General features: G+C 42.6%; 1 long non-coding RNA gene and 2 other non-coding genes across 3 annotated transcripts in view; all 3 read right to left on the reverse strand.

The window, feature by feature from the left end:
* Positions 1-897: 897 nt before the first annotated feature.
* Positions 898-970, reverse strand: trnat-ugu (transfer RNA threonine (anticodon UGU)). Its single transcript has one exon. It is a non-coding gene; the product is annotated as a tRNA-Thr (tRNA).
* A 2,686-nt stretch (positions 971-3,656) lies between these two features.
* The window catches only part of LOC137312863 (uncharacterized), a 30,802-nt gene continuing 15,631 nt past the window's right edge, over positions 3,657-18,827 (reverse strand). The window contains exon 3 of the long non-coding RNA XR_010960856.1: positions 3,657-6,309. This is a non-coding gene — a long non-coding RNA (uncharacterized lncRNA). The remainder of the gene's footprint in view (positions 6,310-18,827) is intronic.
* On the reverse strand, positions 6,028-6,117 carry trnar-ucg (transfer RNA arginine (anticodon UCG)). The gene is given in 2 exon segments: positions 6,028-6,063; positions 6,081-6,117. It is a non-coding gene; the product is annotated as a tRNA-Arg (tRNA).

Consider the following 18,827-nt stretch of genomic DNA (forward strand, 5'->3'; position numbering starts at 1 on the left):
CCTACCGATAAATGTTCTATTGTTTTTTACATTATGTAATTGGCTTGAAATCTATTCCTATCACTCCGGTGTTTTTTGTCTGTGTTTTCACATTTTGCATTCTGCATCAATGAGATCAACTGAATTTGGATAAATAAACATTCAGCTTCTATCTGCACATCATCTTGAAACATTCCAACATGTTCTCCACGTGCGTTGCGTCAATAAACCGTGTACATTCTGTCCTCTGGTGCTCACACATGCTCTGAATGTAAGTCAATCCTGATAAGAATCTTTGTTGCTATTTCTGCAAGAAACAATTTGAAGTTTCACTTTCTTTCCGGTCTCGAGAATGAGGGTATGAATCTTTTGAAATTGTCGAATGTTTTCCTATTGAAGTGAAGTGAACCGTGTAAATCCGGTTAAACCGGCGGGTCGGAATCCCTTTAGATTGAGAATCCAGCTCTTCAACCTCTTCGCTAAAACAGCTCTGGTTTAAGAATTAAAGTCGTTGACCAGAAGCGGTCCCGCGGTGTTGGTCTGTGTTTAATCTCCACCATGAATGTTTAGCTTTACCCTAGAATCAGTTTGTCCAACGTCCTCACAGAAAGATTCATTCCCTCCTGTCTACTAGATTTGGGAAAATACAGAATATCAGCGAACAGCTGAATTTTTATTCGGCAATTGATTGATATTATTTAATGGAAATCTAAAAGTAGCAGGGGGCACTTTAACCTCATTTGTAAACCCGTGGATGGGAACCTCTGGAACTAATTTAACTCGGCAGTCAACACAGAGAGGCTGTGAAGCAAACCAAGGGCTTCTGCAAGCAGCAAATGAGGAAGAGGAAACGTTGTTCTCGCTGCTCTCTGGAACACAACGGTTGGAAAATGGGAGCAAAGAACCAAAACGAGCTAAAGGCACTGCTGGGATTTGAACCCTGGACCCCCTGTTTACAAGACAGGTGCTTTAACCACTGAGCCACGGCGCCCACATCCATGTCGGCTTTTTCCAAAGTTATCGTATTGATACTTTTGCAAGCGACTGTGTTGCTGCTTCCCCTTCATTTCGTCTGCGCAACAACATCAATCATTTGTTCATCGGTCTCTGCTTGAGAAACCATGGATATCAGTCATGACCCTCTCTTCCTTATCCCCTGGCAGTAGATCTTATTTCTAGCCCTATTCATCCTGTTGTATTCCTACACTCTCTCCACACTATCTGGTCTTATCCTATGACATTTCGCATCTCTTCCCACGAAATGTTGGTGAGTAATGTCTGTGATACACCAGGCCTTGACCTCCTCATTTGGGTGACCTCCCACAACGACTGCAGAATAGTTTAATGTGTGTGTGTTTTACATTAGGAAATGAGTATTAGCGCTAGTCTACCTAGTGCACCTATTCTCACACACACGACAATGTGGATTCAGAGCATTTAAATTTTAGGTAGTCTTACTGGATAAGACACGTTGTACATTCAAATTTGGTGATATTGCTCACTTGAAATAATTAGTGCACAAATCGATGGTGCTGTACATGGAATAGAAAGCGAGATTTGATGGATAGGAACCGTTTGAAAGGATGGCTGATCGGCTGTGGGTGGCAGCGAAATTTTATCGTGGCCGCGTGAATCTATTGCCAATGGTTCGTTGATCTCCGGGTGTGAATCTCGCTTTGGGGCTTTCACTGATTACCAAATGAGAAATCCGGGTTTCGAAACACAGTTAAGCATCACTAGAATTTTGTTCTTCGTCAAAAATCATCAAACCGCTTGTTGCAGATGGCAGGAGCGCCATTTTTCAAAGAAAGAAGGCAGTGATGGATAGAAGTAAGGAAGACAGGAAGGAGAAGAAGCAAGAACGACTGAAAAGGAACAAAGGACTGAGCCTGAGAGAAAGAGAGTGAGAAGCTGAGAGGCTGAAGTCTGTGACTTTTCTCAGTCATTTCTTGCTGCCTCATACTTCATTTGTTGTTTTTGTCCAATCGTAAGGTACTGCGGCGCGATTAATGACGTAAATACAGCGATTTGGCGATCGCCGTTCAAGGCAACGTTGGGCTGAGCGACGAAAGCAACTTTTATCGTTTAATTCAACCTTTCGGAGGAGCGGCGCAAATGTTCCAGAAATTATGTGTAAATCACGCCATGCCATATCTCACTTGCTGCAATATTTACCTATCGGTAACGGAGCACGCCGTGAATACATTATTATGGCTCGAGGTCCCAGCAATTGCAGGATTATAATGAAAGTGAAATCATTCTCGTCCGTCAAAAGTTCGAACTTCTTCCACTCCGGGTTCGAACAGCCTTCTCTGTCCCTGCTCTGTCCACTTATCCCAGTTATTCACACAGAAAATGAGGCCGGTCCAGTATTGTAACAACTTGGGGAGAGCAAAAATCTGTCTCCTTCACCCGACAAAAGCACGCGTCGAACCGGGAACGAAACCAAACGGTAGCCGAGCACAGGCCTGGAGATCTCAGTGAATCAGCCGTCGGTGATATTAAACTCCCGATCAGGTCAATAAACACCAGACAGTTGTTTCTATCTCTCTGCCTGGTGCTGAATCCAGATATAAACTGTGGCAGGTGTAAACTGAGCAGCTCATCGCTTCAACCACCTTCACGCTTCACCCTCTGATCAGTTTCACCAAAACCGCTTCTTGTTTCTGGGTCAAATTCAATCTGATCGAGCGGATCAAAAACAAAAATCGAACTCATATTTCTCCAGGAGCGCAGTCGGCAAGATCTGGTTCCAGATCCTATTCCTGATTCTTGGAACACTAATCCCTGACTCGCCAGCACGGGATGCAAAGACAATTCTGATTGAACAGCAAAAACAGACGATTTCCAATAAAGTCCCGTGGACGAGATTTAGTGAAGCGCTCACTGAAACCTCTGTGGGGAAACACAGTGGGCTTTCAAGGATTCCTCAAAATGTTAATGACCCGGATTTCAGTGAACACACGGGAATGTGCTCCCGATATTTATCAATGACTGGGAAGAAGGAATGGAAAGTTGTGTATCAAAGTTTGCAGATGACAGTACGATCGGAGGCACAGTTACCTGTGTGGATGGAATCAGGAAGTTACAAAGGGACAGAGACAGATTAAGTGTCTCGCAAAACTGTGTTAAATGGAGTTCAATGTGGGGAAGTGTGAGGTAATTCACTTTGGATCCAAGCAATCGGAAAATGTTCTCAATGTCGAGAGATTAGGAACAGTGGAGGAGCAAAGGGATTCGTGTGTCCATGTACACAAATCACTAAAAACTAGTGGACAATGCAAAAGGTAATCAAAAAGGTTAAAAGGATGGTTGGCCTTTATCTTAAGGGGACTGGAATACAAAGAGGAGGAAGTTATGCTTCAGTTGTATCGAGCCTTGGCCAGGCTACATCTGTCGAGCTGCGTTCAGTTCTGGGCAACGCCCCTCAGGACGGATATATTGGCCTTGGAGGGGGTGCAGCGCAGATTCACCAGAATCATCCCTGGTCATAAAGGCTTAAATTATGAGAACAGTTTGCATAAACTTGGATTCTATTCCCTTCAGTTTGAAAGGTTGATCTGATTGAGGTATTTATAATGATAAAACGATTTGGAAGAGTAGATACAGAGAAGATATTTCCTCTGGTGGTGGGGGTGGTGCGGAACATAAAATTAGAGCTAGGATTTTCACGGTGAAATCAGGAAGCACTTTATTACGTTGCACATACAGACACCAATGTCGTTTCTTACCTAATACATTCTGCAAAGTCTTACTTGATAATGCAAGGCGCACATTGAGAACGATTTTGGGAAAGAAGGTCTGATCGCGTCGGATTGAAACAGATAGTGTACAACATGGACTTGGATGGACGGGCAGAATTTCAAAGTGTGCAGATGACACGAAACTGGGCAATGTGATAAACAATTAAAAGGGTAGTAACAGACTTCAGGACGAAACAGACAGACTGATGAAATGGCCAGACACATGGCAGATGAAATTTAACGCAAAGCACTGTGAATTGATACATTTTGGCCTAAAGAATGAGGAGAGATAATATAAACTAAATGGTACAATTTTAAATCCAGTGCAGGAACATAGAGATCTGGGGATGTATGTAAACAAATCGTTGAAAGTGGCAGGACAAGTACAGAAGGCTGTTAAATCAGCATATGGGATCCTTGGCTTCATAAATAAAGCCATAGAGTACAAAAGAAAGGAAGTTATGCTAAACCTGAATAAAACACCAGTTATGCCTCAGCTGGAGTATTGTGTTCAGTTATGGGCACCACACTCGAGGAAGGATATCAAGGCTTCAGAGAAGGTGCAGGAGAGATTTACAAGAATGGTACCGGGGATGAGGGACTTCAGTTATGTGTGGAGATTGGAGATGCTGAGGTTGTTCTCCTTAGAGCAGAGAATGTTAAGAAGAGATTTGACAGAGGTGTTCAAAATCATGAGCGATTTTAATTGTGCGTGTGAGAAGAAACTGTTTCCAGTGGCAGAAGGGTCGGGAACCAGAAGGCACAGGTTTAAGGTGATTGGCAAAGGAACCCAGATCAGGACAGTCCTGAGGGATAACTGGCGGGAGGTTTCAGAAGAGACGATTAAATGAGAACATGTCGGTAAATGTTAAAGATTACCCAGCGCTGCTGAAAGAAGCGCAGGGAATTCTCCCGCTGTCTTGTCCAACATTCCTGACTCAGTAACACCAATAAAAAGAGCTGAACACAAAGAGCGAACTGAAGGGTCCAAGTTTAAGGGAGGAAACCAAAGCCCTCACGGCGTTCCACAGACACCCATCGACCATCGGAACTCACACTTCGATGGGCTCCAATGTCCGATCATTGAGAAACACGTCCCTCCTCCGCTTGGCTCCGTCCTTTGTGGGAATAGGAATTCAAACGTTTCAGCGACTCACGAAGTGTCCCTGGAACAGAATGAACAGCATTCCCTGTGTCTCGGGGTTTCAGTGACGGATTCTTGCCTGTCTGTCACAGGTCTGATCAGAACTCGGTTCCTGATCCATACAGTGTATCGTGTTTTAGAGACACCGAGATAGTACAGGAACAGAGAAGGAAGCAAACTGCGGACTGGATTCCTATTGCACTCCCGCGGTTATTGTTAACTAAAGACACCGTGGAATGGGATCAACAGACGGATTGTTGAGGATTTAAATGTTCGGGATTTAAAGCCATGCTTTCTAACATGTTCCCAAATACCGATCGAATAATCGCGAGATGGTAAAATGCAGGAGATGCAGGAGGGACCGAAGTCCTTCAATCTCTGCAGCAGTTACTGGGAACCGAGCCATGGGTGGGATTCGAGTTCAAAACGGGAGACTGTTAACAATGAGAGAGATCCTGGGCTCAAATCTGGACCGGACCTCCCTCCAGATTTATTTTTTTCTTGATGAAGACCGGGTGGAGGACATAAATTTAACAGAAAAATGTACAGACTTGGTGCAAATCTAATAACTGGACTGGTTCAAGATTGTTAAAAAGTTTTGATAAAGTTAACCCTTTAAGTTCCAGCTCCCTTATCATTTGATATTCCCGTTAATCTTTCATTCGCTGTAAACCCCAGAGGCAGAAAGGAATGACAGATTGATCTGTCTCCGATCTGTCCTCTCTACTCACCCTTTATCTCATTACAGCAGGTGAAAAATTCCAATTGTCCCTCTCCATTTAAACAAAATAGAAACAAACCAGGGACACAGACTTAAAACATCGGTGTTGGATTGATAATGATAGCATTCAAGCCCATTTTGATTGTGGAAAACTTTTGCAGGGCCGCAACGAAAGTTCAATACAATAACGACACGGATGGGATTCGGACCCGTCCGTACAGAGCACAATGGATTATTCGAACATTTCTGAATCCAAACAGTAGAAATAAAGTCACTTTTACACTACGTCCTGCCCGAGCACCCAGACCGACAATGTTGAAAGTGTCGGGTCAACTTCTGTCAGCAAAGGAATTTACGGATTTCCGTTCCATGAGGTCAGCAACTGCAAGGAACGGTCCGGGATGAAACTGCAACGGCGCACGTTCGAAGGAATGCAAAAACAACCGCGGCAGGACTCGAACCTGCAATCTTCTGATAACATCGACGACTAATACCGAAGTCAGACGCCTTATCCATTAGGCCACACGGTCGCTTTTGCAAAGTTTCAGCTGAAGATCTTAAACCCGGGCTATGGGTGATTAGGACTCAACTTGTATCTTTCTCTTTCTTTCACTTTGTTGATGTTGTTCATTTATTGTTTTCTTTCTTGTAGCAAGTTGGCTCTACTGTTTCCGATGAATCAGGAAACTGACAACTGAACTCCCGCTGGATCTCCGAGAAACCTACAATCAGAATAAACAATGTTCAAATCTTTGATCGAAGTGTTTAGCCTCCAAAGCGAATCGCTTTCGCAATTTGCCTGAAAAATAGAGAGAGGGGAAATAAAGTAAAAGACAAATCGGTAAACTAAAAATGTACACGGAGAACAACACCGAGCGGAGAATGTGAACAGAATTTACTATCCAAGCCCGACGGGCCGAGTGGCCTCATCCTGTCCTGTAAAATACGAACAATCCCCAATTCTGTTGGGTGTGATTATTATTTGCTGATTTACTTTTTTTTGTAAATATAAACGCGGACGGGGTCCCGCACCACGGGGTAAACGGGTCAGATCCAGACCTGGCGCTCAGTGTTAATGTTAATATTGAGCACGGGATTCTATCCGTGTAATAATAATATCGCGGGTTTCTTGCGATATATTCCACACATCCCCTTGATGTGTGTTTAATCTGGGCAGGGAATGTTTTGATCGTTTAGTGATATTCATTTATCAGGAAATTAGTAAACTCATCTCGAAACATGAGTTTTCCAGTTTTTATTTCGCTAAATGGAGTTGAGGTGCAGATCAGCGATGAGCTGCTGTGACTCCGCCGCGCCGGTTTAACCGGAATTAGACGTCTCAGTGAAGTGAAGTGAACCGTCTCAATCCGGTTTATTTCTTTATTGATAACATTGTTTATTTTGAGTGACAGATTTATCGAAAATTCTGTGTGAGTTCACTTGTTAGTTTTCTGAACAGTTGGAATCTGAAGAAGATAAAAATAAGGAAAGAAAACACATTACAAAGGTCAAAACTCGAATTGATACAATCACATTGTCTTCACCTTTAACGGCAATTAGTTCTCCCTGCTACCTCGTTCAATATTCATCTCTCCACGATCGTCATTACAATACATTATCTGATCATTGCCGCGTCGCTGTGCTTGGGATCTTGTTGTGCGCAAATTAGTTGCCTCGTTTCCTACATGTCAGCAGTGACTACACGACCAAAAGTGCTTCATTGTCTGTAAAGCGCTTTGGGACGTCCTGGGGTGTGAAGGGCCCAATCAAAAAACATTATTTCTTTCGGTGGCCCCATGTGCCAGGTCCCATATCGGAATCCTGTCGACCAGCTCACGCAGGAAACGATGGGCGGTAATTTGAGCAGGAGGTCCAGTTCTGAGCCAGTGTTTTCACTGCTGTGAACTGGGTTCAATTCCGCGTTAAAAAATACTTTTTTACAAAACAGCTGGGAAGCCAGTAATATTAAAGATAATTAATCAAAGTCTAAAAACAATTATTAAAGCCCAGCGCAGAGTGTGAATTTCAAAGATTCGATGATACTGAGGGTGGAACTCCCGATTCGTGTATAGTTTTCATTTAAAATGTTTATATATTTATTTGAATTGATTTCATACCGAAATCGTAAACAGTCTATTCCGATCCTTGTTTAGCCGAATCAGGATTTACAATCTTATTACACGAGCTGAATAATCTGGAACAAAACCAGTCAGAAAAATGCACCAGACGACTTCAAATGTTCACCCTGTGATGAGGACAATATTGCAGCCGAAGGACACATTGAAACGGTTAACGTCTCAGACTGTAAATCTAACGGACAAGTCAATTCATTTTCTGTTTACGGCCCTGGGTGGGCTTAGAATCACAAACTTTTCAGTTAATAACCGAACGTGTTGATTGATTGCGCCACAATGACGGTGAAATATTTGCGACGCTAAACCATTAATTGACCGAGAAAATGAAGCGACTGCAGTAACAGCGGTCTGCAATGATTCACCATCTTTTTGAAAATACCAACATTAACTGACATTTATTTTGCACTGCGTTTCGTTTGGTGACTTTGCATTACGTTGTTTCTGTGCAAATGGAATAACATTTTAGATTTGAAGCTTTGCGTTTGTCCGACATTAATCCCGAGGATTTGGCGTTGTCGGTGAAGAAGTCAATGACTGAACCCCAATGACGAACGCTGACCCCTCTATACACTCAATATCAGTGGTCAGCGGCTGTCCCACAATGACCAACACTGACCCCTCGCGACACTGAATATCAGTGGTCAGCGGCTCATCCCCCAATGACCAACACTGACCCCTCTCTACCCTGAATATCAGTGGTCAGCGGCTGATCTCCCAATGACCAACACTGGCCGCTCTCTGCACTGAATGTCAGTGGTCAGCGGCTGATCTCCCAATGACCAACACTGGCCGCTCTCCTCAACACTGAATGTCAGTGGTCAGCGGCTGATCCCTGCAGTTTGACCTCTGAACCCGTGTCATGGGTTTAGAAAGTGATTGTGGATTCGAATTCATGGCTCAGAGGAGCACTGACAACTCCCGATGGTTTTATATAAACTACCTACTGTTCCCTTCAATGATGCAGTCTGTCCCAGGAATCAGAATTGGGGGAAACTCACAAACCTGCGTTTCTTGTCAAGTTTGTTTAATTTGAGTCTTTCTCCTCATTCGACAGCCCGGAAACAATTTAGACAACGTGTCCCAAAGCTGGGTGATTCTTACAGTCACACTGACACTTTGACAAGTTTCACAAAAGTAAGTTTGATTGTTTTTTACCTGTTCAAAACATAATTAAGATATAATTCATTTTCTATGAACCGATTGGGAGCGTGCTATAACGTTAGATAAATACCCGTGCTTTGTTTCTGTCGATTTGTTTGGCTTTTTAATATATTGCCGTTTCATCAGGAAAGACTTAGAAATGGGCGGGTGTAAAACAGTTGCGACCCATTAAGAACGCGTTTTCACCCATTTTGTGAACTGACCGTGACAGACTCAATCTTGCAAATTTCTGATAACATCACGATTAACACCGGAGTCGTAAGCTTTGTCCATTAGACCGCATGACCACTGACCTATCCGTTCACAAACTGATTTTAAATATGGAGCCGAGGTGATTAAAGACTCTGGTTTTATCTGCCCCTTGCTTTCATTCTGTTGACATCGTTCATTTAATTTTTTCTCTCTTTTATAAAATTGGAGCTTCAGCTTCTGCGTTATCAGAAAAGTGGCAACTAAATTCCCGCTTGATCTCACATCAAGCTACAATTAAAATAAACAATGGTCAAATCTTGATCTAAATGTTTAGCCCTCAAACTGTACCTCTTTCACACTGAGTTCGTAAAGTACAGAGAAAGGAAATAAAAGACAAATTGATCAAATAAAACTCCACACTTAGAACAACAAAGTGGAGAGAAATTACTGTCCAAGCTCAGCGGGCCGATTAGCCGATTCCTGTCCTGTAAAATACGAACGTTCGCTAATTCTGATTTTCATTTTTTGCTAAATATAAACGCGGAATGGGTCCCGTCACCTCGGGCTAATGGGTTCGATCCAGATCAGGCGCTCAGTGTTAACATCCGTATTCTCGCTGTTTAATAATTAAATCGCGGGGTTCTTGCTATATACTCGATACATGTCCTGTAATGTGTGTTTCATTTCGACAGGAATTGTTTCGCGGGTTTAGTAATATTCAATTTGCAGGAAATTAATTAAACAGGAAATAATTGCTTTGGCAAAATTGAGAGGGAACGAAATTTGTGGTATCCGTTTGACATGGATTGAAAATTAATTGGGAGGTCGGAGACAGAGTGGGGATAAAGTTTTTTAAAGTAGTGTTCCCCAGGGATCTCTTCTGGGGCCTCACCTGTTCACAATATTTATCAATGACTTGGATGAAAGAATAGAGGAGCATAGAAAGAACAGAGATGACGTAAGAAAGGAAATAAGGAAAACAAAGAGAGGCCATGACAAAATATTTGCTAGTAAGATTAAAGAAAACCCAAAATGCTTTATCAGGACATTAAGAACAAGAGGATAGTTAAGGAAAAGGTGGGACGTATCAGGGATGATAAGGGTAACTTGTGTATAGAAGCAGAGGATGTGGGTAGGAATACAGAGAAAATAATAATATTATGTCTCCGTATTCACAAAGGAAAGGGATGATCCAGACATAGTAGTTAAAGAGGAGAGGTGTGAAATATTGGATAAGATAAACATAACGAGAGAGGAAGTACGAGAGGGACTGGAATGCTTGAAAGTTGATAAGTCACCAGGGCCGGATGGATTGTTTCCTCGGCAATTGAAGGAAGCCAGGTAGGAAGTAGCGGATGCTCTGCGGATCATTTTCCAATCCTCACTAGATACAGGGGAGGTACCGGAGGACTGGAAGTCAGCAAACATAGTACCATTGTTTAGAAAGGTTACGGGGGAAAGGCCGAAAAATTATAGGCCAGTCAGTCTTACCTCGGTGGTGGGCAAACTATTAGAATCAATACTGAGAGACAGGATAAACTCTCATTTGGAAAGGCATCGGATAATCAGGGATAGTCAGCATGGATTTGTTCAGGGAAGGTCAAGCCTTACAAATCTGATTGAAGTATTTGAGGAAGTGAGAAGGAGGATTGATGAGGGAAGTGCAGTGGATGTTGTCTACATGGATTTTAATAAGGCTTTTGACAAGATCCCACATGGCAGATGGTCAGAAATTTAAAAGCCCATGGGATACAGGGAAATGAGGCGAATTGATTCCAAAATTGGCTCAGTAACAGGAAAGAAAGGGTAAAAGTCCATGGATGTCTTTGCGAATGGAAATCCGTTTCGAGTGGTGTGCCATATGGCTCAGTGTTGGGTCCCTTGCTGTTTGTGATATCTATTAATTATTTGGACTTGAATGTAGGGGGCATGATTGGCAAATTTGAAGACGACAAAAAATTGGCCGTGTCATTGATAGTGAAGAGGATAGCTGTGGACTCCATGAAGATATCAATGGGTTGGTGGAGTGGGCGGAAAAGTGGCAAATGGAGTTCAACCCGGAGAAGTGTGAGGTAATGCACTTAGAGAGGGCAAACAGTAAAATGGAATACGCAGTAAACGGGAATATATTGATTGGGGCAGAGGAAGCGAGAGACCTTGGAGTGCATGTGCACAGGTCCCTGAAGGTGGCAGTACAGGTAGATAAGGTTGTGAAGAAGGTATACGAAATGCTCTCCGCTATTAGCCGATGTTTTGAATGCAAAATCAGGGATGTAATGATGGAACTGTATAAAACGCTGGTAAGGCCACAGCTGGGGTATTGTGCGCAGTTCTGGTCACCATATTACAGGAAGGACATAAATGCTCTGGAGAGAAAGAGCAGAGAAGATTTACAAGTATGTTGCCACGGCATAAAAATTGCAGCTCCGAGGAGAGATTGGACAGGCTGGGGTTGTTTTCCTTGGAGCAGAGGAGGCTGAGGGATGACTTGATTGAGGTGTACAACATTAGTAGGGGCCCAGCTGGAGTCGACAGGAAGTATCTGTTTCTCCATCGGAGATTTCAAGAACTGGAGGTCATAGATTTAAACTGATTGGCGGAAGGATTAGAGGGGACATGAGGAAAAACTTTTTCACCCAGAGGATGGTGGGCATATGGAATTCGCTGTCCGAATTGATGGTAGAGGCAGGGATCGTCAACTATTTTACAAAATACCTGGACGTGCACCTAAAGTGCTGTAAGTTGCAGGGCTCCGGACCGGGTCCTGGGAGATCGGATTCGAATGGGCACCTGGTTGTTCTTCGAGCCGTCGCGGACACGATGGATCGAATGGTCCCCATTAGTGCTCTTTCTTTTTTATGGTTCTATGGAATGAATACAGGATTGGATATTGATATTTTCAGATGAGGATAAGTGATGAGGTACAGTAACTAGTGTAGACGGGAGCAGCAAATTGCAAAGGGACATAGACAGATTAAGTGAGTGGGCAAGATTAAGACAAATGGAGTCCAAGTGGGCAAGTGTGAGGTCACCCACTTTGGACAAAAGAAATATAAATCAGACTACTTTCTAAATGGGGAGAAGCTCAAGACAAAAGAGGAGCAATGAGATTTCGGAGTCTATGTTCACAAATTATTAAAAGTCGATAGACAGGTAAAAACAGCAATCAAAAAGCCTAATTGAATGTTAATATTGAACTTTATCTCAAGGGGGTTCGAGTACAAAAGTGATGATTCAGTTGTACTATGCTTTGGTCAGACCCCATCTCGAGTTTTGCGTTCTGCATTGGATACCCAACCTCAGAAGGATACATTGGCATTGGGATGTGTTCAGCGCAGATTCAGCAGAATGATACAAAGGCTACACGGGTCAAATTATGAGGATAAATTACATAAACTAGGCTTATTTTCCCTAGAATATAGAAGGTCGAGGGATGATTTGATTGAGGTTTTTGGATTTTGAAATGAATTGATCGGGTAGGTAGAGATAAACTTTTGTTCGCTGTTGGGGAATTCTAGGACAACGGAACATAACCTTAAAATCAGAGCGAGGCCGTTCAGGAGAGAAGTTAGGAAACACTTTGTCTTCGAACAAAGGGTGGTGGAACTGTGGAACTCTCTCCCATAAGAAGTAGTAGGTGCGACCTCAATTAATAATTTTAAATCTGAGCTCGATATATTTTTGCTGACTAAGGTTAATAAGGGATATGGAGCCAAGGCGGGTGCATGCAACAAATTATACAGATCAGCCATGATCTCATTGAATGGCGGAACAGGCTCGAGGGGCTGAATGGCCTTCTCCGCTTCCACATTCCTATGTTTGATCGGAATAAACTGTTTAAAATTTCCGCATAAAACCAATTCAATAAATAAGTAATAAAAAAGCTAATTTTTGGAAAACTGTGTAAGAATTGTGATTTCAATTCTCAGCAACATTGCAATATACAAAACTACCGCACACTGCAAGAACTATGACTTATTCAGAACTTAATTGGTTACCTTAAAATTGATTCGATTCTCAAAAGAGATAATGTTCTAAGCGGGAATCGAGCCGGGGTCGCGAGCGCAGAATTCTAACCACAGCGGACCTGCATCGATGGTGGGTGCAGGTTTTCTTGTATCAGCAAGCGTCAAGGCTCCAACCTGCAATCGTAGCCATGGCGCCATGGAAAGGAAGACTTTCATAAAATAGCGCCTTTGACCTCCGCAGGACGTCCCAAAGCACTTTTCAGTCAATTATTTGCTTTTTGAAGTTCAGTCACTGTTGAAATGTGGGAAATGCGACAACCAATATGCGCACAGCACGATCCAAAAAAAGCAGCGAGGTGATAATGACCAGATAACCTCTTTTAGTGATGTTGGCTTGGGGATAATTATTGGACAGGACACTGGGGAGAAATAATGGTCCTTAAAACTGGAGACAAAGCGATTGTTCTAATTATAGTTTTGGTGTCATTTTGTCGCTGTCCTTATTTTTTCCCTCCATCAGCTTCCAAGTTATCGGAAAACTGACAACTGAAATCTCAATTAGTTTCAATCTGTCACACAAAATAAACACTGTTAGAAATGAAGGGATAAAGTGGATTCAGAAGGCTCACTTCACATCATGAACCGTATAAATTGGGTCAAACTAGTGCTTAGGTTCGCATTCGATTTAGAATCCAGATTTTTAACCTCGTTGCTAAAATAGTTCTGGTTTAAGGATTATAGCCATCAACCAGAACCATTCCCGTGGTGCTTGTCTGTGTTTAATCTCAACCCTGAATGATTAGCTCCAAACTAGAATCAGTTTGTCTTCGAGAAAGAAGTTTCAGCAGCGACCGAGCGGGAAGCAGATGCTGAGGCAGAAAATGCAACTTACCCCGGGAGGCGGGTTCAACCTCCTCACAGAAAGATTCGCTCCCTCTGTCTATCTCACTGGGGAAAACTGAATCGCATGGAACAGCTGAATTTTTATACCAGGATTGATTCATATTTTGTCACGGAAATGTAAAGGAGCAGTGGGAACATTTTCCTCACAAAGGTGAAACTTTAGAATTGAACACGTGGATGGGAATCACTCGAACTAATTTGGCAGGAAGAGGAGCACCTGGATGAAGAGAGGAAATGTAAGGTGCGCAGAGGACTGGGAGAGACGAACAGCATTAGAGTTAAGAGTAGTTCAAAAGTAGGAGGGGTCAGACAGGGGTGGCGGGGGGGGGGGGTTCCAGAAAACGAGTGAATGTGCATAAATATGGTAAATAAGGTTCATGAATTGCAGGCACAAGAAGCCACGTGGGATTACAATCTAGTGCCTGTAATGCAGACCTGACTCAAACAAAGGGGGGAATGAGCATTTAATATTCCTGGTTACAATGTATTCAGGAAAAATACGGAAGGAAAGAAAAGGAGCAGGGGGTGGCAGTATTGAAAAAATTTATATCATTAAAGCACTAGGAAGGGATGATGTATTTAAGAGTTCAAAGATAGAATCTATTCGGTTCGAATTAAGGAACAAGGGAGGAGCTATTACGCTGCTAAGTGGATATTAGAGCCCACCAAATAGTGGGAAAGAGACAGAGGAGCAAATTTAGAGGCAGATTGTAGAAACGTTCAAGAATTTTAGAGTCGTGATAATGTGCAGACTTCAATTAGTCTAATGTAACCCAATAGTGTAAAGGAAAAGAAGGTGAGGAGTTCCTGAAAGGTGCACAAGGGAACTTCATTTTTTTATTTTTATTTTTTATTCGTTCACGGGATGTGGGCGTCGCTGGCAAGGCCGGCATTTATTGCCCATCCCTAATTGCCCTCGAGAAGGTGGTGGTAAGCCGCCTTCTTGAACCGCTGCAGTCCGTGTGGTGACGGTTCGCCCACAGTGCTGTTAGGAAGGGAGTTCCAGGATTTTGACCCAGCGACAATGAAGGAACGGCGATATATTTCCAAGTCGGGATGGTGTGTGACTTGGAGTGGAACGTGCAGGTGGTGTTGTTCCCATGCGCCTGCTGCCCTTGTCCTTCCAGGTGGTAGAGGTCGCGGGTTTGGGAGGTGCTGTCGAAGAAGCCTTGGCGAGTTGCTGCAGTGCATCCTGTGGATGGTGCACACTGCAGCCACAGTGCGCCGGTGGTGAAGGGAGTGAATGTTTAGGGTGGTGGATGGGGTGCAAATCAAGCGGGCTGCTTTATCCTGGATGGTGTCGAGCTTCTTGAGTGTTGTTGGAGCTGCACTCATCCAGGCAAGTGGAGAGTATTCCATCACACTCCTGACTTGTGCCTTGTCGATGGTGGAAAGGCTTTGGGGAGTCAGGAGGTGAGTCACTCGCCGCAGAATACCCAGCCTCTGACCTGCTCTCGTAGCCACGGTATTTATATGGCTGGTCCAGCTAAGTTTCTGGTCAATGGTGACCCCCAGGATGTTGATGGTGGGGGAATCGGCGGGTCTATCAGTAGGTTTGCAGCCCAAAGAGGAAGAAAACAGGGGTGGGTTATCATATTCATTATATCACTGTGTATTGTTTATAATTTTCAATTCAACAGGTAAATGTAATATTATTACTTTGTGTATTAATTACCATATCCAATTTAACAATAACTTGATTTCCATTCTATTGATTATCATTTTCAATTTAACAATAATTTGAATCGCCGTCTATTGATTATCATATCCAACTTATCAATAACTTAAATCGTCGTCTATTGATTATCATATCCAACTTATCAATAACTTGAATCGCTGTCTATTGATTATCATATCCAATTTAACAATAAGTTCAATCGCCGTCTATTGATTATCATATTAAATTTAACAATAAGTTGAATCGCGGTCTATTGATTATCATTTCCAATTTAACAATAACTTGATTCCCCTTCTATGATTATCATATCCAATTTAACATTAACTTGATTCCCCCGTTTTCATATCGAACTTTACGATTAACTGTAACTGCCTCTCTCTGTGTATTTTTTATCATACCCTAATTAGCAGTGAACTGTAAATGTATTCCGCTTTGAATTGTTCATCATATCAAATTTAACAATTAACTATTACGTTTTTGGCTGTGCATTATCTATGATTGCCTAATTATCTATTAACTGGTTGATGAAGTGCTCTTTTTCATAAAGTACTGCTCAACTCAATATAATTCTTAATCTTTGAAAACCAGTTGTCTCAGAGGAATATAGGAATAGGAGTAGGCCATTCAGCCTCTCGAGCCTGTTCCGTCAATCAATGAGATGATGGCTCATGTATATCCTAACTCCATCCACCCGCCTTGGACCTATATCCCTCAAAGCTCTTGGCTAAAAATAAACTATCGATCTCAGATTTAAAAATTATTAATCGAATTAGCATCTACTGCTTTCTGTCGGAGAGAGTTCCACACTTCTACCAGCTTTTGCGCTTCAAAACTTCTCTCCTCAATGGCCTGGCACTGATTTCAAAGTTATGTCCCTTTTTCCAAGGTTTCCTCAGAAGAAGAAATAATTTTAGTTCTATATACCCTCTCAATGCCTTTCAAAATCCTAGAAGTCTCAATCAAACATCTTCTATATTTCTGGGAGTCCTAGTCCAGTATATGTAATGTCTCATAATTTAAGCCTTTAAGACCTGGTAACATTCTGGTGAATCTGAGCTAACTTCGTTCCAAGGTCAACATATTCTTTCTAAGGTATGCAGTAATCATACAGTACAACCAATAACACTTAAACCTGTTCTTAAAAGGCAATATTTACTCAGAAACCTGTGAATGGAAACTTGTTACAGTTCTGATCTCAGTATCTTCGGCCTTTACAGAACCGAACCCTCATTACGCGCCGACAGTTTTGTACGTGGTTCTAACTGTGTGCACGTGGCAATCCATAAATTCGGCTTAACGTAATTGCATAAATGTTAAAAATGCAACTTCATATAAGGAGAATTTATGTGTTTATCCCTTATAATATCTGTATTTTCCTCACTTAACATGCTAATTTTCCTGTTGCACTAACAACTATATCTACCTTACTTTGTTATCGTGTCTGTTGTTTCGCTATTTATCCATATAATTGCCATTCTAGCATGTGAAACCATTAATTATAAGTCTGCCTTTGTTTGTGCATCATTCGGATAATGTTTACCCAGGCGTTTTCATTTGCAGCACAAACTGTTTACCCACTCTTTTATCAAATCCTTCAGTATTGAATGGCGGTCTTTAATTAAACCTCTTAATACTTCATCCTGAAACTGACCATTGATGTTGGGTCAGTCAGGCCCAATGGACCAGTGTTACTTTAAATTGAATGAGAATTCCCCACTGAACAGGTAAGGGCTAAAGTTGAGCATTTTTACAATATCAAATCACGTCAATAGTAGGACAACATTAACAGACTGCAGGACAGTCTTCGTAAACTTCGGTACCGCAGGGATCAGTTTTTGGCCCGAGCTATTCACGGGTTGGCAGGCAGTGAATATCGGGGTACCGCAGGGATCAGTGCTTGGACCCGAGATGTTCACGGGTTGTCAGGCAGTGACTAGTGGGGAACCTCAGGGATCAGTGCTTGGGCCCCAGCAATTCACGAGGTGGCAGGCAGTGGCTAGTTGGGTAACGCAGAGATCAGTGCTTAGGCCCCAGCTATTCACAATATGTATCAATGATTTGGATGAGGGAACCAAATGTATTATTTCCAAGTTTGCTGACGACAGAAAAATAGGTGGGATCGTGAGTTGTGAGGAGGATGCAAAGAGGCTTCACGGCGGTTTAGACAAGTTGAGTGAGTGGGCAAATACATGGCAGAGCAGTATAATGTGGATAAATGTGAAGTTATCCACTTCGGAAGGAAAAACAGAAAGGCAGAGTATTGTGTAAATGGTGATAGATTGGGAAACGTTGATGTGCAAAGGCTCCTGGGTGTCCTTGTACATCAGTCACTAAAAGCAAACATGCAGTTACAGCAAGCAGTTAGGAATACAAATGGTATGTTGGCCTTCATTGCAAGAGGATTTGAGGACAGGAGCAAGGATCTCTTGCTGCAGTTATACAGGGCCTTGGTGAGACCACACCTGGAGTATTGTTCACAGTTACCCCGAGAAAGCATATACTTGCCATAGAGGGAGTGCAGCGAAGGTTCACCAGACTGATTCCTGGGATGGCAGTTCTGTCGTATCAAGAGAGATTGTTTCGACTCGGCATGTATTCACGTGATTTTAGAAAAATGTGAGGGGATCTCATTGAAACGTATAAAATTCTGACAGGGCTAGACAGGCTGGATGCAGGGAGGATGTTTCCCCTGTCTGGGGGTTCCAGAACGAGGGGTCTCAGTCTTAAGATACGGGGTAGGTCATTTAGGACTGAGATGAGGAGAAATTTATTCAATCAGAGGGTGGTGAAACTGTGGAATTCTCTACCACAGGATGCTGTGGAGGCCAAGTCGCTGAATATATTTAAGGAGGAGCCAAATAGATTTCTAGACACAAAATGCATCAAGGAGTATCGGGAGAGAGCGGGAATATGGTATTGAGTTAGAGGATGAGCCATGATCATATTAAATGGCGGAGCAGGTCGAAGGGCCGAATAGCCTACTCCTGCTCCTATTTTCTATGTTTCTATGTTTAAACCTTTGCTTACACCAGTCTATGTGAAAATTAAAATCTCCCATTATAACAACATTGCTTTCGTTACATGCTCCTCATGTCTCCTTATTGATACATCCCCCATTAAATTACGACTACACAATGATCTGTAGCCAATTCCTACCAGAGCCTTTAATGCTTTGCTGTTACGTCGTTCAACTCATAGTCCAT

The sequence above is a fragment of the Heptranchias perlo genome, unplaced genomic scaffold, assembly GCF_035084215.1.
Source record: "Heptranchias perlo isolate sHepPer1 unplaced genomic scaffold, sHepPer1.hap1 HAP1_SCAFFOLD_44, whole genome shotgun sequence".
Lineage (NCBI taxonomy): Eukaryota > Metazoa > Chordata > Chondrichthyes > Hexanchiformes > Hexanchidae > Heptranchias > Heptranchias perlo.